This window comes from Coenobita brevimanus, chromosome 79 (genome assembly GCF_032717465.1).
Source record: "Coenobita brevimanus isolate Jiangsu-jjx chromosome 79, ASM3271746v2, whole genome shotgun sequence".
NCBI lineage: Eukaryota > Metazoa > Arthropoda > Malacostraca > Decapoda > Coenobitidae > Coenobita > Coenobita brevimanus.
Genome location: NC_137032.1, coordinates 3389253 through 3402451, shown reverse-complemented (window position 1 = coordinate 3402451; position 13199 = coordinate 3389253).

Here is a 13199-nt window from a genome sequence, read left to right as displayed (position 1 = left end):
GCGTGGTAAGGCGAACATCCTTGCCAGCACATTTGCCAGCAATTCTACGTTAGAGGAAGTCAGCCAGAAAGTCCTTGTGCTAGAACTTGACTCTCCCGAAAAGGCTTCACTTAACATCCAGACAAGATACGTAAAATCCATCCTAGACAATTTACCAGCCATCAAAGCTCCAGGGCCAGATGGAATTACTCCAAATGTTTTGAAAGTGTTCTCCAGACCTTGCTCCTGTTCTAGCTAAATTATTCAGGCTATGCATACATACGTGCTTCATCATTCCCTAATTTCTGGAAAGAAACCAATATCCACCCAATTCCGAAAAATGGAAGTTCCTCTGACCCCTCTTTTACAGACCAATAGCCATCACATCTTCTCCTGGTAAAGAATTTGAGATTGTAATTAATAAGCACATAGTTAAACACCTTGAATCCAACAACTTAATTAGTGACAGATAGTATGGTTTTCGCCACGAAAGATCCACTGTTGATATACTCAGTCTCCTGACTCATACCATTCATCAGCCAACTGACCAACATGGAGAAACTCGTGCAGTATCTCGGTATTTCTAAAGTTTTTGAGAGTGTGGCACCGCTTCCTGCTATCCAAACTCCAATGCTATGGCTTATCATCTTTTGTTCCTCTGATTTCCTCGTATCTCAGCGACAAAAACGTAAGCGTAGATGATGTATATTCCAATTTCCACTCGATTACGGCCGGCGTGCCACAAGGATCAGCTCTGGCTGCATCCCTATTCCTAAATCATATTAATGAACTCTTATGTCACCTATAATCCCATCCAAACATAATTATGAAGATGACTCAACACTTCACAAATCATTCACACTTGAACATCCATTCACGAAGTTTATTATCTCTCACAACTCAGTCCAGCAATCTCCATAAATCAAGACTTATCTAATATCACTGAATGGGGACAAAACAACATTGTATTATTTAACGATAGGAAAACCAAACATATACAATTTACTAATAGACAGACATTGCCAGATTCCTGTATTACCTTCAATGCTACTAATACTCCTGTCGCTAAAAGTATTGAAATTCTCGGCGTTTCACTTAACCCACTGGAGCCCGGTGTCCCGAGTATTGGACAGAGCTGAAATTTTTCAAGTCTTTATAAAGTAGGGAACCCCCGGGTAGGGACCTGTGAACTTCGCGACTATGAGCCGATAGGCGGAGGGCGGTACGCTTAGCACCCTCCCAATGCCGTGCCTAGCCCAGCACCCCTGGGATCCAATGGGTTAACAGTGCCCTCAGCTGGGCCTCTCGTGTTAGGTCATGTGCTAAAACAGCTTCAAAGAAACTTGGATCTTTGTACAGTCTGTAACTTCCTCACTGACCAGCAGTTAGCCATACCGGTAATTTACAAGAGTCATGTGCACTCTCAGTTGGAATGTTGCTTACCCTTGTGGAAAGAATGTGAAGAGGTTGCATTAAAACAACTGGACAAAATTCAGAATAAAACTATTAGAATTATTAATAACCCTACTATTACAAATAAACCACCTCCCCTACAAGTAAGAAGGAATGTTGCCTCCCTTGCGTTATTTTGCAGATACTTTTATGGCAAATGCTCAGACGACGTTGCGTCCATGGTGCCACCTCTCCATGCATTCCCCCGCGCTACACGTGCATCTGGCAGCGCTCATGACTGGACTGTCACACTGCCATATTGCAGAACTTCTGCCTATCAGAATTCCTATACCGAACTGCATCTTTTTGGAACTCGCTTCCCCAGAGTGGTTTCCCTGCAAACTTCAACCTACGGCTGCTTAAGTCCAACTGTTTTATGAATGGAAGATACCTGTAACCTAGTGTATGGATTATTTTTTTTCTTAATTGTTTTGTTTTCTCTTCTGTCCAACCTTACCTAACGCAACCCAACCCAGTCTAATTCAACCTAACCTTTACCTAACCTCACCCAACCTAACCCACAAACCCGCGTCTGTCCACAAACCTAAGCTAAGTCAGCGAGCGCCTCGGAAGCCCCCCTGGGATATTTCTGTTGATGGGGTCCATTTGTTTGGAGTACATCAGAGAAAAGGGACTGTGAGATGAGAGGGGTTTGGAGGGGTTGTGGTGGGGTTAGTAAAAGAATGGGGGTTAGGAGAGGTTAGGAGGGTCCAAAAGGGAGGTACGAGGAGGTTGTGTGGAGAGGTTGATGCAGCAATGGTGATTAGAGGGGAGCAAGAATGAGAGGTTAGGAACGGGTCGTCTGGTGGGGCTGAGGTAAGAATGAGGAATTAGACAGGTTAGGAAGGTCAAGAATGGGGGTAAGGAGGGGTTGTGCTGTAGGGTTGAAGCAAGAATGGGGGTTTAGAGGGGTTGTGTGGAGGGCTGAGGCAAGATTGGGGTGAACGATTTAGGAGAGGTTACATGGAGGGGTTAAGGAAAGATTGGGGTTAGGAGGGTTTGTGTGGTGGGGTTTGGGTAAGATGAAGGTTAGAAGGGACTGTGTGGTGGTGATGAGGGACGAATGGGAGTTAGAAGGGGTTGTGTGGGGGGTTTGGGCAAGAATGTGGGGTTTGCTGGGATTGTGTGGGGGATGAGGAATGCATGAATGTTGGGAGGGACTGCGTCGTGGAGCTGAGAAATAGAGGATGGAGGGGCAAGAGTGACAGCTAGAAGAAGTTGTCTGGTGGGGTTAAGGCATGGAAGAGAATTTTCATAAGCACTTTTGATGGCCTGAGGGTGATAGGATGAGGGTGATGGGGTTATGAGGAGCTGAGAGAAGAACAGGGATGCTTGGGGTTGCTATGGTGATGGGGTTGGCTAAGGGGTGGGGATTGGGGGATTGAGACGAATTTTTTTGGGGGGTGGGATGGGAAGAGGGGTTAATTTTTGGATGGATTAGGGAAGGATGGAGGATGCAAACTGACCACTAGCGATTTTTGGCCTTCAAGAAAAAAAAAAAATTGAGGTTGATCATTATCGTAGCATTACCACTAATTATTAAAAAAAAAGTAATAATGATATCGTGTGAAAATGACTCTGAAATTAAATCAAGTACTTGCTGAACAATGTAAAGCTTCAGTTTTACCGTAAATAAGGAAAGTACAATATCGAAGAACGTCCATCATTTCACAGTGTTTGGGAAATTGCTTACTGTTTTCCTTATTCTACCCATAAACAGAACCATGATATTTTTAGCATGTACTTGATATGTCAGTGCCATTTCAACACGATATTTCTCTTAAACGCGACTTTTGCTGATACTGCGAATTATATAATCAATGTCGAGATTTCCAACTCCCTTGTACCCCAATACTCGCTCATGACAAATGATGGTGGTGATGGTGATAGAACTGGGGAGGAAGGAAACATGACTCCCGGTGGTGGTGGTTGTGGTGGTGAGTGATAATGGTGATGATAATTCTAAGTGGAACAGGAAAGAGGGATAATGGTGGTGGTGGTGGTGGTGGGGGGGGTGGTGGTAGGGGTGGTGAGTGATAATGGTGATGATCATTCTAAGTGGAACAGGAAAGAGGGATAATGATGGGGGTGGTGGTGGGGGTGGTGAGTGATAATGGTGATGATCATTCTAAGTGGAACAGGAAAGAAGGATAATGATGGTGGTGGTGGTGGGGGTGGTGGTGGGGGTGGTGAGTGATAATGGTGATGATCATTCTAAGTGGAACAGGAAAGAGGGATAATGATGGTGGTGGTGGTAATAGCAGTTTTAAATGGGGAAGATGGTGATAGCATTGGTGGTGATGGGTTCTGAATGAGGTACTACGGTAGTGGTGATGGTGATGGTGGTGGCGGTGGCAGCGAGTGTGGAAAGTGATGGTGGTGGTGGCAGGAGTGGTGGTGGTGGTGGTAGTGCTCGTGTCAGTGATAGTGATTCGTGGTGGAGGCGGTGGTAGTAAGTATGGTGATATAGGAAGTATGGTGATGCTACAGACGCACAATATAAAACCATACAAACCCAGAATGCCAAGACCAGGGCAAAAGGCACTCGAGGACCTGGCGTAAAGCGGTGCGGGTAAAAATGGCCACTCAATGAGCCAATGGAATGCCGGCCACTCCTCTCTCGCGAAGTTTCCTAATCTTGCAGCAGACTTTTATGGCACTGATAAACCACAACAAGAAGGAGAAGGGGGAGACGGGAGTGTGTGTGTAGGGAGAGAGACGTGTGTGGGGAGAGGAAAAGGGACGTGTGCGTGTGAGGAGTGGGACGTGTGCGTGTGAGGAGAGGGACGTGTGTGGGGGGGAGAGAGGAGTGTGTGGGGGAAGAGAGGAGTGTGTGGGGGGAGAGAGGAGTGTGGGGGGGGAGGGGGTCGTGTAGTGAAGGGGGCGTGTGGTGTAGGACCTGTGTAGGGGGAGAGGGGCGAGTGTGTGGGGAAAGGGACGTGTATGTTGGGAGGAAAGGGGCGTGTGTGGGTGGGAAAGGGGCGTGTGTGTGGTGGAGAGGGGAGTGTGTAGGGGGAGAGGGGCGAGTGTGTGGGGAAAGGGACGTGTATGTGGGGGGAGAAGGGCGCGTGGGAGGGAGAGGGGCGTGCGTGGGAGGGAGAGGGGCGTGTGTGGAGGGAAAGGGGTATGAGGATGGGGGAGAAGGAAGTGTATGTGTTGGGGTAGAGGGGCGTGTATGTGTGTGGGGGGGCAGAGGGACGTAGGTGTGGGGGTCGTGTGGAAGTAATGCCTCCACGCGAGAAACTGCCCTTATTTAACCAAGAAAGTATGGTAAAATAAAAGGCCTTGCGTTCCCACCTTCCACTATGTCGCCCATCAATCAGGTTTAACAGGGACTTCTTCCACTCCCATCGAAATGTGCTGAGGTGAGATCTTTGGCGTATTTATCACCTGTATTTAAGCATCTCTTTGTTATCTACTTCAGCAGGTAACGCCCTAAAACGGAAGACAAACACATTCACACACATTCAACCTCCCAATGTACACTATAAATAACTAAATATATCATCCATACCATCACTTTGCTCTCATCCATACGTGCCGCTGACCCTCTACGATGCTCAGACTTCTTCGACTCAGTATCTCCAAAAAGATGGCGTGAAAAAATATATGTCATAGATAACTTCATAGGCTCGGTAATTTCTTGATTATTTTGCACTATAAATTCTCCAGCCACTCAACCCCCGACATCTGATCTATACGTAGGTTACATGGATCTCTCTCTCTCTCTCTCTCTCTCTCTCTCTCTCTCTCCATTTTAATCCTCTCATGGTCGAGGTTTCTCTGATGTTATACCCCAGCTATACCCTTTTTACTCTAACTTGGCCTAAAATTGCCATCTCTCCATACTGAATACTAAGTTGCAGCAGCAGATTAACACTAGAATATGATGCCAGTCACGATGAAGTGCTATGGCAAGTATGTCGAGCCGTACGTCTTATTCTCCCACAGGGATACGTGAATTAAGCTGCAACGGGACAGAGACCTAGGCCAGGTTAAAATAAAAGAAGTATGGTATCTGATGATCTTAGCTGAGACTGAATCACGGAAGCCTAGGAGTGAAAATTCTGTAACCATAATATTGTCACTGTCGGGAGAATTTCAGTGCTGTATTCCTGCTAACTCTAGACATTTTATTTAGCCGAAAGTGAGTCAAAGGTCCCTGAGTGATGAGCAGATTACAACACAACACAGCGACCAAAATCATGTTGCAATTGCCCTTTAAATCTGCATATACTAAAAGTCATGGTGTTCTGAGTTGTACCACATGGACGGGTTCCAAATGCAAGTAAGATACGGTGAATAAAGCCTAACAGATTCCCCAAAAGCTCCATTATTAGTAAAAACGTTGGTGCGTGACACTTAAATACATATAAACAAATTGGTTCTATCGCCCCTAGACTTGAGCCACTTCTTTCCCCTCTTAACCCTCCCTGACGCAATTTTTGGCCAGGACAGAGACTCGTTTGTAAGTAATTAAAAACCTTGAATAAGCAGTAGGTATATTGTAGCTTCGTCGCATCCAGAGCTCGGGCCAGTGGATTCTGCCCATTCTTTTGGTACGGTCGGCCCACCTTCATGATATGGGAATGTAGTTAAACCTGTTGTCTAATCACTTTAAACCTATCATACTGTAAATGGAAATAAATATAAGTTCAGTGTCTGGGGGTGTCAGGTATTGTCTCTTCTGAATCATCCCTCCGTCAGTCTCAAGTTTTATTTAAATTATTCGGACCAGTTAATTCGGCCCTGAATGTCGCGGCACAGATCATCGAAAGCAGGGAAGTGTGTGAGGTGCTGGGTTTTATGGCTATGTTAGGCTGGTGTGTGAAGGCTACTGCTACTCTCGGTTCACTGACGCAACGAGGCTTCATATGAGATCTGCGTTACGTGAGTGATGTCTAAAGTTGTGTGCAAATTTGAGAAGTTGCCGTTATTCGCGAAAACGTTATTGCTGGTGTCGTGAAAATGGACAGTTGCTCTTATTTGCGAAAACGAAACTACTGAAACTGTTATTCGTGTGATCCTAATGCACGACAACGGAATTAAGAGATGAACCACACAACCACATTCAGTACCTATATCAATCAAGCCGAGGCGACTAAAACCACAGTATTCATTCGGAAATCCATCGTACCCAGCTGTTTGGATACTTTTTTTTTTTTTCCCGGAGTGTACCTACAATACGAAGACGGAAACCAAAACTCCCTTCACCCTTTTCATCTCTTCGTGTATTAGTGTTGACTGAGATGATGTATGGCGATGATTCCAGTAATATTAACCATGAAAATGAATTTATAGAAATGATAACGCCTCTGCTTCTTGTGGTCTCGCGGTAGATGCCCTGGGGTGGACACGGATGTACGTTTATGCATTACCGTACTGATCGAGTCCTAGATGTGACTGGAGTTTAGTTTATGTGTAAAGCTTTTGACTCTGGAACTATGGAAGCTTAGTCTGGGGCCATCCAAGGGCCAAAAGGGATGTAAGATTGTCTGCCCTCATGTTTTGTACGGTAGGTATGAGATTATGTTACATACTGACACTGCCGTCACTAATTAGGGAAACGATGAGCTCAAGAAATAACATTATTTCTTACTACTATATTAAACCACTAGGTGATAGCCAGTGTGGTCTGTGGTCATGCTTATTTGTTATTTTCATTCTGCCCGAGAGGAGACAAAATGGGGTTGTCGCAAAGGTGATCCAAGGGGGATCCCAAAGTCTGGACCTACGATCCCGACTATAAGCCGGAGGGCAAAGAGCGGTACGCTTGACGTCTTCCCAGCAATATTCCATGTGCAGCAGCCTTAAGCCTCATGATATTATTAAAATGCTTGACATTAAGGAATGCATCACTTGAGGGTTGCCACCACAATTAGACGTAACCGATCTTATATTGTGACGCCATACTCTTGGGCGGAATGGTCACAAACAAATCGCCTCCATTAACCCCTTCACTATTTTAAATCCTATCAAAGTTAATTATAATCGTCTAGGGATAGTAAAAGCAAAATGAAGACTTCTCCGTAACCCATATTCTCGTCTAATAAGGAGGCTCCCTAACACCTTTTCCTAAGCGATTTATTTTCCAGGCTACCCATTTTTTTTTTCTTTGCTTCTCATATCTTTTTTAATGTCGACATGAACTGAATGAACAACACACACAAGAATACAGCAACGGAGCAGAATTGGAAATAAATCGGTAAGGAAGAGGTGTTTAGTAAGCTTTCCCGTATCTGAAGGGAGTGTGAGGTAGATATCAACACCTTTACTAACATACGTCATTATAAAGCTTACTAAAATCGTCTGAGCATGCAGGAGTAAAATTAATAAACCGTCTTTGTAGTGATGGGGAGACTGATCGAGCTGGAGGGGTTTAATACAGTACTCATTAACCCCTTCCCTACAATGTGTCTCACTCTCAGCTGAATAAAATCGTCTGGGGGCTGTAAGAGTAAAATACAAACCCTTTTTATTCTAACTTGACCTGAAATTGTCATCTCTTCATCTTAATTTCATCTTAAATTGTCATCTCTTCATCTTATATTCATCTTCAATTGTCATCTCTTCACCTTAAATTCATCTTAAATTGTCATCCCTTCATCTTAAATTGTCATCCCTTCATCTTAAATTGTCATCTCTTCATCTTATACTCTTCTTAAATTGTCATCTCTTCATCTTATATTCATCTTCAATTGTCATCTCTTCACCTTAAATTCATCTTAAATTGTCATCCCTTCATCTTAAATTGTCATCTCTTCACCTTAAATTCATCTTAAATTGTCATCTCTTCATCTTAAATTGTCATCTCTTCACCTTAAATTCATCTTAAATTGTCATCTCTTCATCTTATACTCTTCTTAAATTGTCATCTCTTCATCTTATACTCTTCTTAAATTGTCATCTCTTCATCTTATATTCTTCTCAAATTGTCATCTCTTCATCTTATACTCTTCTCAAATTGTCATCTCTTCATCTTAAATTCATCTTAAATTGTCATCTCTTCATCTTATACTCTTCTTAAATTGTCATCTCTTCATCTTATATTCTGAGAAGAGATTAAAACAATACGATGCTATACTCCTTTTACACTAACTCGGCCTAAAATAACCACCTCCCCATTTTAAATGCTCAGCTGTAACAATAGATTAACACTAAAATATGATGCTAGTCACGAAGAGGTGCTATGGAAAGGGTGTAGAGCCGTTGTATGATGTTTTTCTGCCACTGAGTTACGCGATATGAGCTGCAAAAGAATGAAAATCTGGGCCAAGCTAAAGTGAAAGAGTATAGTCACGAAGAAGTGCTATGGAAAAAATACAGAGCCATAATAGTGTCTTAAGATATAAAAAAAAAAATGCAAAAGGGCAAAAATCATGGCCAAGGTAGAAGGACGATAAAATAGGACATTATAGTGAAGAGGGTAAACACTAGGCCAACCTTGCACTCAGTCTCGGCCGTATTGTCAAACCTCACCCTCGACATGGCCGCCAATATTTTGCACAAAAATGGTGAGGCAAGGTGAGGGCGAAGGGAGAAGAGGAAGAGGGGGGGGGGGAAGGAAGAGGACAGAGGGAGCTAGGGGAGAGGAAAGGAAGAATTGACGGAGAGGAGAGGAGGGGAGAAAGGGAGAGAGTGGAGAGGAAGAGGGGGCGAAGGAGACGAAGAGGGAGAAAAGGAGGGGATGGAGAGGAGATTAAAAGATGGGAAAGGGTGAAGAGGGAGGATAGGAGAAGGGGTGGGAGGGGAGAGATGGGAGAGAGGGAGAAGAAAGGAGAGGTGGGAGGCAGGAAATAGAAGAAAATGAACGGGGAAGGGAAGAGGGAAGGAAAGGAGAGGGGGTGGGAGGGGAGAGGGAAAGAGGAGGGAGGGGAGAGAGGAGGAGGAGGAGGAGGGAAGAGTAGTTTGAAATGGAGGAAGAGGGTGAAGGAAGTGGACAGTAAGGATGTGAATGGGGAGGGGGGGATAAGGAGGGATGAGTGAGGGAGGGGGGTACGTAGAGAGGAGAGAAAGGAAGAACGGTGAAGGAAGAAAATGGAGGAAGGTGGAAATTGTGCAGTGGGAGGGAGAGGGAAATGGAGAGGAGGGGGAGAGAGGGGAAAGGAGAGGAGGGGGAGAGAGGGGAATGGAGAGGAGGGGGAGAGAGGGGAATGGAGAGGAGGGGGAGAGAGGGGAAAGGAGAGGAGAGGGTTGATATACGCTAGGGACAGGAGGATGGGGGAGCAGGGAAGGTAAAAAGTGGGGTTTGAGAGGGCTAAGGGAAGAGAGAAGAGAAATGGGCAGAGAGGGGTGATGGAGGGAAGGAGTGAGGGGCTAGAGGAGGAGAGGGAGGGAAGTGCAAAGTACGCACGAGAGGGGAGCGGGAAAATGAAAAGAGGGGCAAGGGAAGGAGAAGAGAGGGAAGGAAGAAAAAAGAAGGAATGGAGTGAAATGAGAGAAGCAGAGGGTGAATGGGAAGGGAGGAAACACAACATCAATAATAAAAACCTTTCCAACGCCCATTCATCAATACCTCATACAACAATGGTAAGGGAAGGGGAAAGGTGGAGGGAAGGGGAGGGGGAGGGAGGGGAGAGAAGGAAGGAGCGAGGAGGAGAGAGGGAGGGAAAAGGGAAAAAGCTGAGGGAAGTAGGATGGTGAGGGAAGAGGAGGGGGTGAGGGGAGTCGGAGGGGTAGAAAGGAGGGAAAGAAGTCAAGGAAGTGGATGTGAGGGAGAAGGTGAAGGAGGGGGGGGAGGAGGAGGGGGAGGAAATGAAAGAGGAAGAAGGGGAGAGAAGGTGGGGGAGGAGACGGGGGAGGAGACGGAGGAGATTAAGAGAGGTGGAATGTATGTGGGGAGAAGACGGAAAAGAGAAAGTAACAAAGACAAGGTATGGGACAGGGAAGGATGCAGAGGGAAGATGGATGAGGGAAGGAGAAGGGTGAGGAAGGAGGTGGAGACGAAGGAAAGGGAAAGAGAGGGAGGAGAAGAGGTGGGAAGAGAGGTAGGGGAAGGAAGAGAGAAGCAGAAGGACAGGGAAGGAAGCAGGAAGTGGGTGGAGAATGGGGGAGGTGAAGAAAGAAGGGGTGATGGTTGTGAATGCGGGTTAAGGAAGAGGGGGAGACTGAAATAGAAAAAGAAGAGGTGAGGGAGGAGGAAAGTGAAAGTGGGAAGGAGAAAGAGGAGGGGTGGGGAGATGAAGAGGTGATAGATATGAGGTGCGAACGCTGAAAGTGGAGGGGTATGGAGGCGACGAGAGGAGAAGACAGCGAACAGAAGGAGAGGAGAGGAAGTGGGATTTGTGAGGAATGGGAGAGGGGAAGGAGGGAGGAGAGGGGAAAGAGGGAGGAGAGGGGAAAGAGGGAGGAGAGGGGAAAGAGGGAGGAGGGTGGGGAGAAGAGGGAGGTGGGGAGGGAAGGAGGGAGGGAGGGGAGGCAACATCGATAAAAAACCTCGAAAACATCTGTCACCAATACCTTACACAACAATAGCAGGAAGAGGAGGTGGAGGGAGGGAAGGAGAAGGAAGGGAGGGAGAGGGTGAGGGAGGGAGGGAGAAGGAAGGAAGGAATGGGGAGGAAGCATGATGGAAGAGGGAGGGGGAAGGAAGAGGGAGGGGGAAGGAAGGGAGGGGGAGGTAAGAGAGGTGTGAAGAAAGGAGAGGGGAAGTGAATGGTGAGGAAAAGGGGAAAACAGGAAGGTGAATCAGGGAGGAAAGATGTAAAAGGTGGGGGAGAGAGAGAGAGAGAGAGAGAGAGAGAGAGAGAGAGAGAGAGAGAGAGAGGAGGGAAGGAGGAGGGAGAGATAATCCAACATCGATAAAAAAAACCTTCACAACTGTACACAAGGACAGATGGTGATGGAGGGGAGTGGAAAGTGATAGGCAGGAGGAGTGAGAGGAAAAGTAGCACAGGGGAGGAAAGGAGAGAAATGAGGACAGAAAGAAGGGAGATGGGGGAAAGGAGAGAGAATACCTAACATCAATAGTACGTGAGAAAATAATGGCGAGAAGAGGCGGTGAAAGAGAGAGAGGGATGAAGGATGTAGGGAAGGAGGAAGCTCGACAAGAGAGAATGAGAGAGAGAGAGAGAGAGAGAGAGAGAAACAGTACACAGACAGACGAAAAGAAAATCGAACAGATAAAGAAAAGGGGGAAAAAGAAAAAGGAAAAATCAGCTCAGTACCGGTTGACTTGAGAAAACTATCGATTTGCCACCCCAACAGGCCCTGCGTGGATTTTAGGGAGGGTGGTGTAGTGGTTGGAATGCCCCGTTTGAGTGACTCCCCTTAACACCTTCAGTCAGGATGCTGTTTTTTGGGCACGGCGTTTTTCCAGAAGGAGGAAGAGAAGGAGGAGGAGAAGAAAAGGAGAAGAAAAAGAAGAGGAGGAGGAGGGAAAGCTAAGATCAACTGCCTACCCACTTCACGATGGCCACTAGAGAAACAATCTATATTTACTAATGCACAATACACGTGTAAAGAAAAATAACAAGAAGCGGTGCTAAGGCACAGCCAACCCGTCCCCGGCAGTCATTTTAGTGCTGACGTATAAACACAACAGGAAATCTAGTAAAAATGTCACATATCAAATTTGAAGTAAATCGGCTGAAAATGGACGATTTTATGCTCATTTGAAATTTCTGGCCCGACCCACCTGACATTGACCCCCCTACCGCTAACTGGGGGCGTGACCCCCCTGACGTAATGAAGCATGTTATAGGACACACATTTAGGTTTTGGTTTCATGTCGATATGACAAATTTGAAAGGAGTTATGGCAAAAAAAATGATTTTTTTTTTTCTTACATTTTTGGGGCCTACAGCCTAGGCCTTAACCCAGTTTGACCCCAAAATATAATCAGGTGATCAGAAGGTCACAGCCCATCATCCCTGTAACTTTAGTCAAAATCACATTAGTAGTTTTCACCTAAAGTTGTCAACAGACAGACAGACAGACAAACAAACAAAAACACAGACAAGCCGAGTGAAAACAATACCCGTCCCCGAGCCCCTCAGGGGCGGGGACGGGAAATAATGCTTTAACCCTCCGACTGCGGCATACCTCTCAGAAGAAATGTATGTGGTGTGCGAGACCTGGGGAAAAAATTACCTTATTCTATTCACGAATTTCAGAGATGTACTTGACACACATTAATCAAACTTCATAGATAAGTAAATCAACCATATTAAAGGGCCTGAATATCAAGGATATGAATAATTGGGATTGAATACTGATAGTGAAAATATTTTAGCCTTTATACTAGGGGCCTGAATATTGAGGGTCTGAATATTAATGACGTGAATACTGAGGGCCTGAATATTACTGGCCTGAATATTGAGGGTCTGTGTACTTTTGGCCTAAATACTGAGGGAATAGACGGACTGATAAAGATACAGAGACGGACAGATAGTCATAGACAGATAGATAGGCCTATACATATAAATAGGCAGACAGACAGGTAGGTTGACAACTCGTTTCGTGAGGGATGAATTCCAGAAAGGAATATTCAGTCATTTATGTTACTACTCAGCAACGACCCCTTATCCCAGGACACATAACCCTTCCTCATATATGGGCACAGTATTCAGAGATGCAGAAAAAAAATAAGAGCAAAAATAAATATGAAAAAAAAGAGGTAGACAATTGGAGGCTGAAGTGGAGAAAGTCTTTGATGTTCAAGACGAGTTCTCTTCAATACTTAGAAATAATATCTTACCCAGACGGAACAGGCCTATCAAAGTCACAGTCTGCCTTGTTGCTCTCTCTCTCTCTCTCTCTCTCTCTCT